The sequence below is a fragment of the Durio zibethinus genome, unplaced genomic scaffold (genome assembly GCF_047325235.1).
Source record: "Durio zibethinus cultivar Kanyao isolate XHJ-2024 unplaced genomic scaffold, ASM4732523v1 HiC_scaffold_83, whole genome shotgun sequence".
In the NCBI taxonomy this organism is placed as follows: Eukaryota; Viridiplantae; Streptophyta; class Magnoliopsida; order Malvales; family Malvaceae; genus Durio; species Durio zibethinus.
Genome location: NW_028322706.1, coordinates 59086 through 75587, shown reverse-complemented (window position 1 = coordinate 75587; position 16502 = coordinate 59086). Strand labels below are relative to the sequence as shown.

Below are 16502 nucleotides of genomic sequence, written 5' to 3'. Positions count from 1 at the left end.
ACAAGCCAAAGTAGCATATTTAATTGATATATGATATTAGCATAGATGATTAAAAAATGATTGGGCCTACGAAAAAAGACAAAGAGAGAATTATAAAATTAAGTACTTCATAAAAATATTTATTATTTGATTTAATAATAAAATAATTAATAAAAATATTTATAAGTAAAATTAATAAAAAGTTAAAATTATATATCAATATTTAAATGTACATATATTTTGATTAAATGTAATGTAACATATAATAATCATTTAAATTTTAAATTAACACCTATTAAACATTAAAGTGATAAAAATAAATTATATTTTTATTAATTTTATATGTTAAATTATGATATCAATTAATAAAAATTTGTGAGATCACCTTTTAGTAAATTTTCCGTCAAACAAATGAACCAACGGCCCTTTTTAATTTTACTTTTGTTCAAGCTTCTTGTTGACCCTAGGGTTGAAGCAGCAGATAACGCCACCACTCTATTCTCTCTCTTGCAAGCCCCTAACTCTCACTTCATCATGTCTCAATCTTCTCATTTTTTTTCTCTTACGATTCTTGTTTTTCTTCTAATATTTTCTAATTTTCTTCAACAATGGGAGCTTCGTTGCCTCCGAAGGAAGCTAACCTCTTCAAACTCATTGTCGTAAGGCTTCGATTCTCTTTTCTCTCTCATTTTTCAGTTCGTATCTACGTATTTCTAGTTGGTATTTATACTTGTATTTTGCTTTCTTATTTTTTGTTTATTCGATGGCACTTCTTTTTTCTTTTTGTTCTTTGCTTGCAAAACCCTAGCTGGGTACTGGTCTGTTTGCTTGCTGAGAAAATCGGTGGATATCAATCATAAATGGAAATTTGGACTAGATAAGCTTGTTTGTCAATTAGGTTTTTGCTTTTGGGCAATTTTTCGTATAAATTAAGTTCATTTTCTTTGTTCTGTTTAGCGATTGAAGCTTAATTAAGTTTATTGCTTTGCTTAATTTAGGTCAATGAATTCGATTTTGTTGAAAGGCAACTTTAAAAAATTGAATTTTGCTTTGACCTTTTTTTTTTTTAAAGTAAGGATGCTCGTTGTGCTTTCCTTTTACTGATAATTCATTTGTATCATCACGGAGAAAATTAGAGAAATGAAAATAAAAGGGTTTGGTGACTCTTCCTACTTTAGTAATTTCTCTTGCATGTTGCCAACTTTTTAAGATAGGAATTTTGTTGGTTCCTAATGGGAAACAATTGTGGCATTTTGGCTTTGATGCACATAAGCATTCAAGACAATAACAAACTTTGTGAAACAATCTATTTAAGAATTTGATAGATTGACTGGGACAATTTTTAATGTAATTGTAGGCTTTGCAGGTTAAACTTGAATATTTATATATTTTAAGAACTTGTTCGTATTAGATATAGAATAGCAACATTTGGATGTTTTCCACACGCTGTTGAGAGTTTTCCCCCCTTCCCTCTTATTTCTCCTAATTTATAGTGAAAACTAGAGTTTTGACTGGTGAATTCTTACTCTATTTTAACTTCTATAGTAATGGACTCTTGACAGTTTTTTTGCCTGATTTTTATGTAATTAATTTTTATCTGTTATTATACTCTAGCTAATTCTCAAAACTGAATTTTTATTGCTTTGGAGGTCCATGTGCTATTGCTAAAGCTCTTGTATATTTTATCATTGCAGAAATCATATGAAACTAAACAGTACAAGAAAGGACTGAAGGCTGCAGATGCAATACTGAAAAAATTTCCTGACCATGGAGGTCGTTTAATTTTAAGCACTTATTTATTTATTTGTTTTTGGCTGAGAGGCACTTATTGTTTAGTGTTTATGTTTGCATGGTTCTTGTAAATGTACCTGTATAAAGATGCAAGAACTCTGAAACAAAAAGAACTTTACACTTTAGAGGAAAAAGGGGCTGTCACTAGATAGTTTATGTTGTTATCAAGGTTATTGGTTTCGATAATCCTTACAAGAATGCCTCTAAGTTGACGTGATTGTTTCTGTAGACTGTATGTTCCTTTCTCATGTCTTATGATTGATGTCATTTGCATTTTTGAAAGCACTAGCTGTATCGTGACTAGTCCATGATTTATGATGGTTCTAGAGATAAGTGGAACATTCTAGCAGTATCAATGTGGAGATATTCTCTATCAACTGAATATATTGCATTAATTTCGGGTATATTAACCTATACAGTTTGAAATCTGCAATATTTGAATACCTTCTTCATCTTGGTTGGGTTTTGTGAATATTCATTAGTGTGCGATATTGGTAGAGTGTAGTAGCGTTTTGTTTAATATATCCATCCTTTTAAATATGCAGTTTCCAAGTAATATTTTATGCTATCTGGTAACTGTTTGTTTGTTGTGTTTGTATGTTGTCATATGGGCTTTTATTCATTATTGTCAGAAACATTGTCAATGAAGGGGTTAACCTTAAATTGCATGGATCGGAAAACTGAAGCTTATGAGCTTGTTCGGCTAGGTGTAAAGGTTATCTTATTTATTTTCTTTTGGTTGCTATAATGTCAAAGCAGTGTCACTTTTTCCAACATTGTTTTCATGTTTGTGTCTTAATGTAGAATGATGTAAAAAGTCATGTTTACTGGCACGTTTATGGTCTCTATCGGTCAGATAGAGAATACAGGGAGGCTATCAAATGCTATCGCAATGCTTTGAGAATAGATCCAGACAACATTGAAATACTACGGGACTTGTCACTCTTGCAGGTATACCTTATTTACCTTCCTTCTCTATGATTTGTACATCTAGACTCAGTGTTAAATCTAAGATGTTTATCTGTTGTATGCTTAATGTTAAGTAAGAACACTTACTTGTCATGGTATTTTTCAAACATTTAAAGGAGTTTCTCTGTATAAGATTTCTTGTAAGCTTTGTGGTTTGCCTAAAAGATTTTTCAGATTCCATTGTAGAATTTGAGAATCTTAAGTATTAGGGTACTTATAGGCAAGTCAATATTGCAACTAAAATAGTTTGGTGCCAACTTTTGTGCAACTGTAAGTTTCGTGGTAGTTGGTAAGAGCAGGTTCATTGTGGTAACTTAATATAACTGGATGAAAACACCAAGATCAGCTACATAGTTAGTAGTGAAGTGAAAATAAAATTTATGAAATTTGAAGCTGTTTAGTTGCTTGACGGAATCTACTAGTAGATGGATAGAAAAGGCATAATTATATTAAGATAGTAACAAAAGAGACGAAGATATATGGCTTAAAACAGAGGAATGGAATATGGAGATAACTCAACTAAAAGGGAGAGGCTGTATGAGACCATGAAAAAAATATCTTCTTGAACACTTAGAAAGTAGATGAGTCAGCTGGTTTTATAACTTTGAAAATTTAGATCATAGTTTTGGTAGAAACAATTTATGGCTTTAGGGGAAGGAAAAGGATATAACAGACATCATCTGATATTCTGGCAGCAGATTAATATGAGAGATGGTTCAGATTTAGTATCTTAATTGAAGGTTTTGTTTTGAGGCATACGCAAAAATAAAACATAAGTAATATGATCAGAAGCAACCAGTCTGATTTGATCCTTTTGTTCTCATTATACTGTAACAAGGAACCACCTTGAATTGATAGTTTCTGGTCTACCGCCACAGATCCTTTTCTCTCTCATTCTACTAGTTCCTTAATGGTTGAAAGTGTTTATAGAATGACAAGTAATATAATCAGAAGCAACCAGTCTGATTTGATCCTTTCATTCTCATTATCCTGTAAGAATCAACCACATTGAATTGATACTTTCTGGTCTACTGCAACAGAACCTTTTTCTCTCTCATTCTACTAGTTCCTTAATGGTTGAAGGTTTTAACATGAATGACTTTTGCAATTAGAAAGTGTTTATACTTTCTGGATCAGATCTGGTTCGGTTCTTCTCTTAACTTCATCTGCACATGTGCCTTACTGCTCCAGAATAGTAACAAAAGTCTGCATCTTTGATACTGAAATTGATGATTTTCATTTCTATTATTCTCCCTTGATGCTTTAGCGCTTGCCATATTATGGATTCTTAACTCATGATTTCAGATGATTAAGTCATTTGTTGGCATTAACTTATTTGTGCCCCCCCCCCCCCCCCTCTTTTATTTATGGTTTATATGCCTTGAAAAGTTAAAGGAAAAAGTATGAAGATGATGAGCATTTGTCTTTCTACTAAGATATGAAGTTTGAGAGAAATTTTTTTTTTGTTATATTATGTTATATTATGTTATTCTACTAAGATATGAAGTTTAAATTATGTTATATTATAAAGCAATTTTTTTTTTTTTTGTGGCTTTACACATACCTTAGTTGCAATAACTCCTCTTGCCCTACAGTTCAAATGCTCTCCCACAAATTATTAACTATTAAAAGAAGATGCAAATATTTGGATCTGCTTAAAAAATTTGTGTTCAAATGATGCTCAAGTCAAATTTAATTTAACAAGTATTCTAGATTATAGTTTCTGATTTTTATAAGGTTATATACTTGTTTCAAAGTTAGGATGGTGTTTTATGTTGTACTTAGGGGATTCTTATTATGTTGAGACCTTGTGGTATATGCCAAACAGGATAAAAATTTTGCTTGGTAGTCTCAATTTGCTTTCGTTATAGCTTTTGTAAGTTCATATTCTTGTGATGTTATTACTGAAAGGATTAAATGTTCCTTGCGGGCATATTGAAATTTGAGATTGTGGCTTTTTAAATGATAGGAAGGCGGCGCCTGGGATTTCTGTTGGGTTAAGGATGGAGAATTGCATGTTACTGTACCAGAATTTATTTGTTGATTATAGCTTTTTATATTGATCTTATTGATTTGATGGTGAAATGGAATGGGATGATATAGTGACAGGCCATGCAACAATTAAGTAATAGTTTTTGTGATTGATCCATTGTCCCATTTCTATGCTGGTGTTTCTTTCTCTGAAACTCTTGGCTTGAAACTGGTGATTACTTCAATTTTGAACCTTTTCTTTCTGCATTGTGATAATTATTGGATTTTGAACTGCAGATGCTATCTAAAGTTGCTTGATTCTCCTTTGAACTCACTGGCTGAAGAAGAGGATGACACATCAAAGACTCCTTCTCAGAAAAAGAAAACGAAGAAGCAGAGGAAGGCGGAACGAGCTAAGAAAGTATATCAGCTTGTTTTGGTGATTCTTGGCTAACACTCTCTTTGATGATTTCATTCTGATGCCGTGTATTATTTTAGGAGGCAGAGGAGAAAAATGAAGAATCAAGTTCTAGTGGCATCTCTAAGTCTGGGAAACAACATGTTAAACCTGTAGATCCTGATCCTTTTGGAGAAAAATTATTGAAGGTTACCTATTATTATCTTTTCCCTGTGCTTTAGATTCCCGATTAAAGTCCTCGTGCTGTAAAAATGTGTTATGCTAATGCCTATTAAGCTAAGACTGTTTAATCTGTATTTTTTTTTCAGACAGAGTATCCCTTGTCCGAAGCAACGAAACTCACCTGATTCTTTGGAGACGCACTTACTTTCTTTTGAAGTAAATATGAGAAAGCAGAAGATTTTGCCTGCCTTTCAGGTATTATATTTTCCAAGAATTGAACATGAGATGTGTTTCTTGTTCTTTTTGTGTTTGGTCAACTAGAACTGATATTTAATTGTCAGCTGGTGGTTTGTGAGGAAGCCCCTTCTCTTGTTTTCTCCTCTCTTTTTTCACTTGCTGCCTGTGGATATGTTCTTGAAGTAAAGAAACTATACCTTTTAACCAAACATCTTTTTCTTATTACTCTACTCACTCAATGAATTTATGTGTGAATTAGATAGTGTGCACGACATATCTTTGAGTTGTAGAACAATGGTTTTGTGCAGTAGTACTCTTACCATTTCATGAGCTCATATTAGTACATTTGTCTTGGTTTTATTTTGTTTTCCTGAAGGCTGTAAAGCAACTGCAAAGGCTGGATGCTGAGAATCCAGATTCACATCGCTGCTTGGTATGTAACATCTGCCTTACCATATTTGTGCACTGCCATGCACAACTGCATTCTTTTCTGTTCTTAGATACAAAGATCATGTAATCTTTACAATGCTTATTTGAATTTAATCTAATGCAGATTAAATTTTTCGATAAATTGGGCTCAATGCCTGCTCCATTAACTGATGCTGAAAAACTTGTTTGGAGTGTCTTAGAAGCTGAGCGTCCATCCATCAGGTTCTCTTTGAAATGGCTTTATGATAGCTATTCCCCCTACTAGAATTTTGTTGTATTACTGCTACTATTATTATTTTGATCCCTGATGCATTAAATCCCTTTATTTTCTCTTTCTGCAGTCAATTGCAGGAGAAAACTCTTAGTGAGGCGAACAAAGTTTTCCTTGGTAAACATGAAGGTATTATGACCTTTGCATAACATGATGCATTTTAGGTTCCTTGAGGTAGGTTGTATAATCATGCAATTTTCACTTTTTGGTTCTGCAGAATCTTTGATGCATATAGTGGCAGTTGCAGAAATGTTATATACCTTGGAGCACACCAAGAAACTTGAGGCTGTTAAGTTAATTGAAGATTCATGCAATAAAGTCATGCCAATGTAATGCTCTTAGTGTACATTAAAATTTTTGCTGTTTGATGTCGATTCCATGCATTGCAACTTACTCTTGAGATTAATTGTTTCTTTCTCTTTTGCTTGTCCAGGAATGGGGCACTTGGACCAGTACTGGCGTGGAAACTCAAGGACTGTATTGCAGCCCATAAACTCTTAGAAAAGGTTCTTATTGACCAAGATGCTACTTTGAGTAAGTATAATTCTCCACATAAATTGATGCTGACTAGAAATTTGACTTTGACTCCATTAACAACTAATGAAATTAATTACTGTTGTTTGTTTAGAAAGTATTTTAGTAAGAATATTAATGGTATTGAAATTTTGATATACTGTTAATTGAATATTATGTATTAGATGCCTAAAAATAAAACATTAAATTAGGATTTTTAAATTTATGGTTTCAACATAATTCAGTGATTTTTTTGAGAAGTATCTCACGAGTTCTGATTGCTTGTTGGTTTTTGTTATTATGATGCTTAATCTTTGAAAGTTGGATGCTGTGATTATTATTGGCATTTTAAAGAAAGGTGGACTTTCATGATAATAATTTTCTCACTTTCTTATTGATGTTTATTTAATTGAAGTTGCTAGCTATGTGACAAAATTATTCAAGAAATGATTGTTTATTCTTTGATTAGACCCTCTTTATTAATAGCTTATTAGACAATTGAAGTAAAATTATGTAGACAATTTGAAAGAGTGCTTTGCAGCAGGCGGAAAAAAGGAGCATCTTGAAGTTGTGCAAGCCATGACAATGCTTTTCTTCTGTTGCTTTGAGATCAAAATTTTCGCTGCTTTTCTAATCGTGAAATGCATTCCTTTGCAAATGTGTATAATTTATCCACATTTATGATTTTAGGGTTGAAATATATATATATATTCTTTTAATTTGCTTACCATTTGGTTGAGATCTTTAGAGATATCTGGCTCCATAGGTTTGCCCCAAAATTTGAGGCGCTATAGAAAATTTTTGGGTACTGCTGATGAAATCTTCTGGTCAGCATGGGAAGAACACTGTTTTAGAGCTAATCTTTGCCTTTAGAGCATGTTGTACTTCGCCCCTTTTATTAGTTGCCATTTATAAACACTACATAATGTGGAAAATTTTGCTATGGAGCTGACAAGAGTGGCTATCAAAAATTCCCGGTTTTGTTGTTCTAAGTCTCGTCTCTTATGGTTTGCTGTTTGAATTTTATTATGGAGGAAAGGTTGATAATTAGCAACAAAAAGTGGATTTTGATTGGATTATAAAATTTTATTATTAGTTGAAAAAGGTTAACCAAATCTTGTTGAGATGCTACATAAAATTATTTTTCTTTAAAATTTATATAATTTAAATTATTAATATAATTTTTAAAGTTATAATAGAACATATAAGTTTAATATCATAAATAAAAAGTAGTTATTTTTATTTTCGAAAAATTGAATCATTTTATACCAAGACGATTAATTAGATATAAATCAAATATAATATAAAATTATTATGTCTTATCTATTATTTTATGCATTAAACATAATGAAAAATATTAAATAATAAGTATTATATGTAATTGGATGATTAAATTGTTAAACACTTAATTTTTTTTGTTTGAGTAATTGTTAATTATTAGATTTTTAAAATTTTTTTTAACCAATCAAATTTGAATTGTCATATTATATTTTGATTTGTTAATTTTTTTAATACATTAAAATTTATTTGATTATAATTATAATTATAATTATAATTTTTAATGGTATATAATTTTATAAGAAACCAAAAAAAGTGTTTCCGTATATTTATAATTTTATCTCCTCAAACCCAACGATTATAGAAAAGCATGAAATCCCAATTTTTAAGCTTTGGAATATTCTTTAAAAAAACCTCAAAAAAAAAAAAATCTAAGTGATTAATTTTTAAAAATTTTAATTTATTAATTTAATTTGTATGAAAAAAAATTAAACATTTAAAATATTTTCAAATTTATAATTTTAAAATTTTGACTAAATTAAAATTTAATTAAATTACATATTATTTGAACTAATAATTATCCCAAAGGATCTCGCACCACAAGGTTTTTAAAAAAAATAAAATTTCATGTTTCTCCTTGCTAGTTTCCATGTACAATTTTATCAACATGTCGTTGAACCTTCTTTTCTTTCTTTCAGTATTTTATTGAGTTTTTCTTTTACTAACTATAATCAAGTAAGTCAATAAAGATTGGTGCAAATAATTAAAGTTTAAGATTTAGATGTAAAGTATTTAGATTTATGATAATCAGATTCAATCTTTAATGATTTTTTATTAATAAATAATTTATTAATTTTTAAAAATAAGATAACTTCTCTTATTTTTAAATATTTTTTACAAAAAAATATAATAAAATAAAAACGTCATAATATAAAGAGAATCGAAGAACACAAAATGTCTTCAAAAAAGATTTGATATATTTAACTCATTTTTCTTCTCAATTGATTCATTATTTCAATTTTTCGTTCATGATTTTGCTAATTTTCTCCTTGATAATATAGTTATCAACAATGTTTTAGAAGCTTATCATGGGGTGCAGTGATGGTTGACCCATGGAATCATAAACACCACCACGTGTCTTTAGGAATAGGACTAATGAGAAGGGGAGGGTCCTCCCCTTATTTTGAGAAAAGTCTAAATTTCTAAACCACCAAATAAAATGATCAGCTCTTTTTTTTTTTTTTGGTGAATTGGTGAGGGTTTTTTTTGTAATTGCAGATATTTATTAGTCTTTCACCATCCTTCTGGCCAATTTTGAGAAACAATACTATCATGGGGTGCAGTGATGGTTGACCCATGGAATCATAAACACCACCACATGTCTTTGGGAATAGGACTAATGAGAAGGGGAGGGTCCTCCCCTTATTTTGAGAAAAGTCTAAATTTCTAAACCACCAAATAAAATGATCAGCTCTTTTTTTTTTTTGGTGAATTGGTGAGGGTTCTTTTTGTAATTGCAGATATTTATTAGTCTTTCACCATCCTTCTGGCCAATTTTGAGAAACGATACTATTCTTTCTCACTAGTCATCCTTGCAACTTTTAAGCTTTGGCTTGGCTGGGCTTTTGGTTAAAGTTTGGTGTGGGGGTAATTTAGATTTTAATTTAGAATTGCTTTTGCTAACATTCGCATCCTCCATTCTTCCTCAACTTTGTTTTCTTTAGAAAAATGAAATTTCTTTTAAAATTGATGGGGCTCCTCCACTCTTTCTATTTTCCTTTTTTTTCTTCTGAAGTGTATTTTTTTTTTCATTTATATAAAAGAAGCAGAGCTGATTTTCATCAAATATGTTTTTCATTTAGTCACTACGTTTATTTTAAATACAAAATAGTCAATTTTTAATTTAAAATTTAATTGGTTAAGTTTCGATGGTTAGATTTTTTGGCATTTTAAATTTAAAACCCACTGTCTTCAGCCATTCTTCTATCATTTCAATTTTCTTTCTCTCAAATTTAGGTTTTTCATTTTTGGATTCCCTTTCGGCTTGGAATATAGATTATTGTCGATAATATCGACATCAAGCAAGTAATGAGTCGATTCAACTTTCCTTGAGATTGGGCATCAAGATTAGGTTGGGAAATTAGGGTTCTTGATCTGATAAGAGGGAAAGTAATTCCTTTGAGGTGAAGGAATTTTTCTCGGCCATTGGTCAATCCAAACAAAGTAGAGAATTAGTTGGTGGAGGACAAATTGGAATGTGTGAGGAATTTGGAGACCTTCTGAAGGTTTGATTTCTACCATCTTAATTTTATTTAAATTTTTTTACTTCAAATAATGCCCGATTTGATTTTTTTTTTTATTTTTTTCTGATGATAAAATGTGTTCTCGTTATAGACTGTAGATAATGATGTTGCTAGTGTAAGCTATTTTATTATGTCTTAGCTGTTAGTCATATTAATTTGATTTTCTGTTTGGTATTTTTTTTTAATGAGCTCCAAATGGTACCTTGGGATGTTCTGTTCATTATATTTACTCTGGATTTCTTCTCTCTCTTATTTATAGAATCACATGATGCAAATCCAACGAAAACCTTACTTTTTTGTAGAGCTATCAAGCTTTCTCCCCTTTTCTAGAGAGAGGAGGGGCGGCTATTTTTACAAATACTCTTGTAGCGATCTTGTTTTTCTTGATGGCTTGATAAGAAATTATGTGACAAAAATCTAGTGATGTGCTTCTACAATAGACACAGTCCATTCGATGGGTTGTGATATTCTTAGATAATCTAGAAATAGATAGTTGTGGTATTATGCTGAAATACTTTATTGATGTCTTGATGTGATAATAGTAAGAACTCTAGGTGGTTAAAATTACGCTTTCATATGCTTCACCCCTAGAGAGTTGACATGGTGGCTAATTCTTTCATTAGTGGCTATCTTTATCTCATTCTTTTAGTTAAACTGACTTTCCTATATAAAAACCTTTTGACGGTGGGCCAAGTTACGGCATGATTGAAATAAAGTGTCAAACTCTAGAGCTTTTGGGATTTGACTCATGCAGTGAGGATGTATTTAAATTGTTTTCTTCCTGTAACCCACATTTGTTATGTATTCATTCATGAGAATTGTAATTATTGCTGTTACAATGTGCATCATTATTGCCAATAAATGCTACTTCCTTTATGATATGTGATGAATGTTCTAGGACTTATATTAGAACTTTGTTTTCTCAATTTTTAGAGGATACCACTTGATTTACTGCAAGGAAACAAATTTCGTAAAGCGGCAATTGATTACATTAAGCCTCTTCTAACCTTTATATCCAAGTGAGATTTTTTTTTTTTTATTAGTTTGACTGTTGTTTTTTAGTTTGTTGGGTGAAATAATGATATATTTTTTCTGTGGCCTCAGGGGGTTCCATCTTTATTTCAGACCTTTCTCCCTTGTACGGTCACCCTAGAAAGGTAAGTTTTCTTACTTACATATTCTAAAAATAGAATTAAGTTTCTAAATATTGATTCTCCTAAACTGCTTAGCAACTGATTGGAGCTTGATTTCATTAGGATTGATTACCTGCTTTGTTGACACTTATACAGGCAGACATATTGGAACAACTTATTTTTGAGTTGGAGCATTCAATTAGGACTGACGGCAGATACCCTGATAGGTAGTATATGCTTTAAACCCTTGCGTAATATTTTAGTAAGTCTTAAAAGCAAATAAATGTTTAGATTTACTACTTTTTGAGGTAATATAGACTTTCAGCCCTTATGTGATATTCTAGTAAGTCTTAACAGTGTCCAAATGTTTAGATATTGGGTATAGTCTGATTGCAAGTTTATCTTTTACTGCTTATTGTTTGGTGAAGTCCTCAGTCATTTATGTGTTGTTATCTATTAAACAAGTACATAATGGTTGTCCCATATGGTTGCATGTGAAGTTTCTATGTTTTTGTTTGTATGCTAATACACAAGCACGCATTTGGTATTATGCTGAGTCATTTCTTGCTTGTGTTTCATATTGAGTGCAGGACAGTGAAAGAGCCCCCTTCAACACTTTTATGGATTTTATTCTTTTTGGCTTAGGTGGGTAACCATCAGGTTTCCTAACCCCATGGGCCATGGCCTTTTCTTCTTTTCTTGCTATAAATATTTGGTGCTTTCTTTGCATTTGAGTAACTTTGAATTTATTGATGCAGCATTATGACAGAAGAGGACAATATGACGTTGCTTTTTCAAAAATTAATGAGGCCATAGAGCACACACCAACTGTAATTGATATATACTCTGTCAAGGTTTGTTCTCGTCTTCAATCTTCAAATTTTTGCAATGGCTTCATCTGCTGGGTTTTATATTTTTGTCAGCTGGATTCTTTTATTTTATTTTTTTCTTATATTTTGAATTCTTTTTGCCTGGTTTGTCTCACATCTCACAAGGCATAGCATTACCTGAAAATCTTTCTAGATATTGCCCTGGAGTTATTGTTCACTTGTAAGAGACTTATCACTTTCTATGATACTGACCTTGATTGAATATATTATTTTGCACTAAATTGTGCAAAGTTGATATGCATTCATTTAAAATGCATACTAGTTTTTCTTTGTGGACCTTAAGTCTTGATGGGCATTGGGCAGGCATATAACCTCCTTTCTTAGGTTTTGGGGTTTTTGGTACATGGCTATTGTTTCTTGATGAACCTCTTTAATCTTTTGGAGAAGTTCTTGGAATTTTCTTGAAGCTGGGTCTATGTGTATATTATTTACTTCTCTTTGGTGACAGAGTCGGATACTGAAACATGCTGGTGATTTGGTAGCTGTGGCTTCATTGACAGATGAAGCTAGGTGTATTGATCTTGCAGATCGCTATATAAACAGTGAATCTGTGAAGCGAATGTTGCAGGCTGATCAGGTTCTGAAGCTCCCCCCTTCATCTTTTGTCATAGTTAATATTTGTCACTAAATTTCTTTCGGTATTATTGTACTGTTCACAAACTTTTTCTACTCTTGAAGGTGGCTTTGGCAGGAAAAACTGCTGTTTTGTTCACGAAAGATGGGGCCAGCACACCAACCTTCATGACATGCAGTGCATGTGGTCTGTTTTTGTTTATTACCTTCCACATGTCGTTGTCTCTAATTATAATTTGGGTACACCTACTAAGTGTTATCCATCTTTTGAAGGTATGAACTTGCTTCTGATGAAAGTTACTTTCGACATGGTGATCTTGGACGAGCCCTAGAGAAATTTATAGCTGTGAAGAAGCACTATGCTGATATTACTGAAGATCAATTTGATTTCCACTCTTATTGTTTGCGGAAAATGACACCTCGTTCATATGTTGGAAAGCTAAAATTTAAAGATTGGTTGCATTCACTTGCTTATTTTCACAAAGTAGCAGCTGGAGCCATCAGGTGAACATTTTTGTTAGGATCTGCAAGCTTTTCAATGATTTGCAATAGACTTAGAAACCAAAAAAAATGAGTGTATCCCCTTTATAACTTTAGTTATAGATTGGATCCATACCTTCAATTAGTTATAGTATCTCAAGTAAAAAAATTAGTATTGTTCTTTTTTTCTTTCAATAAAAAAAATTCTTAATTTGATTTATATTATAATGTAATAATATAACAACAATTATGAGTCTAGGTAAACCCCATAACGAAAGTCATTGCACGGCAACAAAAAGTTCAACCCAACAATGAAAAGCAGCTTGAGGTTTTTGTTCTTTTCATCCCTATGCCATTATGAAAAATTTTATCTTTACGAGTACCCATTTGCATGTTCATTGATTTATGATTTGGGTGTGAGTTTTTTGGTTTCATTTTGTGTCTTTTGTCATCTATTGTCTTGCTTATAAGTACTCCAGTTTAAGGTACCCATTTGCCTGTACTGCTAGTTCATACATTTGAAGATTTTATCTTGGTTAATGAGGAGGTCAAATAATTTGATAGAATTTCAAGCTATTGCTATTAGAAATTACCTTCTGCAGATGTTTAGCTCAGAAATCAGATTGATTTAGTTACATATATGAGGGTTGATTAGGAGACACTGTCTGGTGTAATATAAAAGATTTTGGCTGAGGGGCTCAAATGAGCAAGTTCAAGTCATGAAAGAAGCCTCATTGTGTAAAAAATGCTGAATCCTAAAGGCTAGGAACATTTTTCAAATGACTCTTCTTGGTTTCTCATCCTTCATTGGCAGGATTGAGGCTGAGTAATGATCCTCTTTATGAGGGAAGATTACTCAAAAGGCTGTTTAGAAAGCATTCTCCAAATTGCTATAAAAACCAACCATCATAGCAAAACAGCAGTGTCTGTGTTTCTTCATTTTTGGGTTTTGCCACACACTGAAATACCTTTTGCATATCAACAGGAGCTGACCTCAACCTCTGGACCTTGTGATCCTTTATGTTCAGTTGATGAAGCTAGCTCGTTAGATTTTGAAGTTACTTACCAGCCAAAGACTAATTTGTTGAAAACTTTTGGTGTTTTCACAGCAGCTTTAACAGGGACTGTGGCAATTAACCTATCATGGGTTTCAGGTTTATCTTTAATTTCTTGTGCAATCCTTTCTTTGTAGGTTTTAATCATTTTTCATCTTTGGCCAATATTTTGCATATTCTTGTATTATGCACAGAAGCCTTTCTTAATTTGATCTAATTTCATAATGCATATTTCTATGGCATTGCTTTTTGTAATAGGATATGCAGGCATTATCTTTGAAGAATTTCTAGCCTTCAATAAAAGTGGAATAGATTGTTGATGGCTGTGAGTTTATGGGTGGTAAGGAGCATAGGGGTAAGAATGATTCTCAGATGTTAAGGATTGGACTGTGTTTTTTTGCTGTCCCTCTTCTTGTAGTTTGCATCATATTTATCATTCTCATAAATTGGGATGAAAACACAAAATTCTGTTGCGTATTGGATGCTTTATTCAGTACTATGTCAGGTTTCAACCTGTTTCTCTCATGTTCATTGGTGGTGGCCTCATGACCTGGTATTCATTCAAGAGTTAATGAAATACAGGATGCTTGGGCTCTAAACTTATTTCCTGATCTACTAGTTTTATTGGTCTATGTTTTTGGTGAACAATGGCTTGTCTTTTTATGAAGTGATCATTGCAATTTAATATCCTTTATTTTTAATTTATGCTGGAGCCCACTTCCCATTTAAGGAAGGAGCATCTCCAATTTAAACCAATTCCAAGGAACTATCCTAGCAATGAATTAAGATAGCAAAACTAGGTACCTACCCCCATGGTCAATTGGGAGAGCCAAAGTTTGTGTTTGTGTGTGGCTTGTTACCATCACTAGGAATTCTGCAAATGGTTACTATGATTATCTCCCTTTATTAATGGAATTCTATGGTCTACTTATGCTGATGCATCTGACTTATGTATGGAAAACTTTTTTTTTATCATTTTCTTATTTATTTCCTCCTTTATCTGTTAATACTTGTGTAATAATGCTTGGGCCATTCACATTTGTAGGCTCCTTCAATTGATTTAGCTATTTCAGAGCTGACACATGCATCTGCTGAATCGTTTTTTCTTGCTTGGTGCAATGACCATTGTAGAGATAGTTGATGCCCCTCAAGGATTTGAGCTGGTTATTGACAATATAACCACTCTAAAGCCACGGACTCTGCTGTGGGTGGTGAGTTGATTTCTTTCGGCTATAGTCATACTGACAATTTTATCATTAATGGTTCATATATGAATCTTGTTGAGAGTTCAATTGCATGGTGAAGCATACCCTATGGCCTAATTTACCCACTGACCGTGAAATTTGGCTGGTGGGTATAAACCAATGATGTAGATGATTACAACTGATAAGATGGATTCAGAAGAATCTTAAATGTTCGTACTTATGTGTCATGGTCAAAGTTATTGACCTGCCGAAGAAAATTGGAGAAAGGATAAAAAAAAATGCAAAAGTTATGTTAAAGTATTCATTAGTTGCTTTTCATGATTCAAGTCCAATCTCACCTCCTGGAAATTAAAAAAATAAGCTCTTAAAATATTTAAATCTTGGCCCATTCATGTCCCAAACCAGTGCACTAGAAGAGCCTCTGTAGTTAATTTTCAATTATAAGATAGAGATTTGATGTTGCAACTTAATCAAAAAAACCTTAATTATGTCTTACCTTGAAGAATAAAGCAAACGATGGCCTTTAGTATTTGCCCTAAGCCTTAATTATAAATATTCTTGTTTGATTAAAATCTCTTTTAGCATTTGCCAATTAATAGATGTTAGTATCTTGGATTTTTGTAATTATCATTGAGAAACTACTTTTTTAGGAAGATCAATTTTCATTTAATGTTTTGCTCATAGAAATCTATTAATTTTTGCATTAATGATCCTAAAATGGAGAGAGGTTATCTAGGTGAGTACAAATACCAATATTTTCATCATGTTTTTTTATGGCATTGGTTGTAAAGTAGTGGGATATTCACGGAACAAATGTAATTTTTTTAATGAATTTTTCTTTTTGG

General features: G+C 32.0%; 1 pseudogene across 1 annotated transcript; it reads left to right on the top strand.

Annotated features, from left to right (window-relative positions):
* Window positions 1-430: 430 nt before the first annotated feature.
* On the top strand, window positions 431-16035 carry LOC149509995 (N-terminal acetyltransferase A complex auxiliary subunit NAA15-like; annotated as a pseudogene). Its single transcript, XR_016335783.1, has 24 exons — window positions 431-638; window positions 1674-1752; window positions 2403-2485; window positions 2575-2721; window positions 4497-4552; window positions 4709-4762; window positions 5008-5149; window positions 5209-5316; window positions 5441-5545; window positions 5904-5960; window positions 6081-6178; window positions 6298-6356; window positions 6445-6556; window positions 6661-6761; window positions 11426-11478; window positions 11611-11681; window positions 12045-12099; window positions 12213-12308; window positions 12793-12921; window positions 13023-13104; window positions 13191-13421; window positions 14510-14551; window positions 14711-14807; window positions 15498-16035. The product of XR_016335783.1 is annotated as an N-terminal acetyltransferase A complex auxiliary subunit NAA15-like (transcript).
* The last annotated feature ends 467 nt before the right edge of the window (window positions 16036-16502 follow it).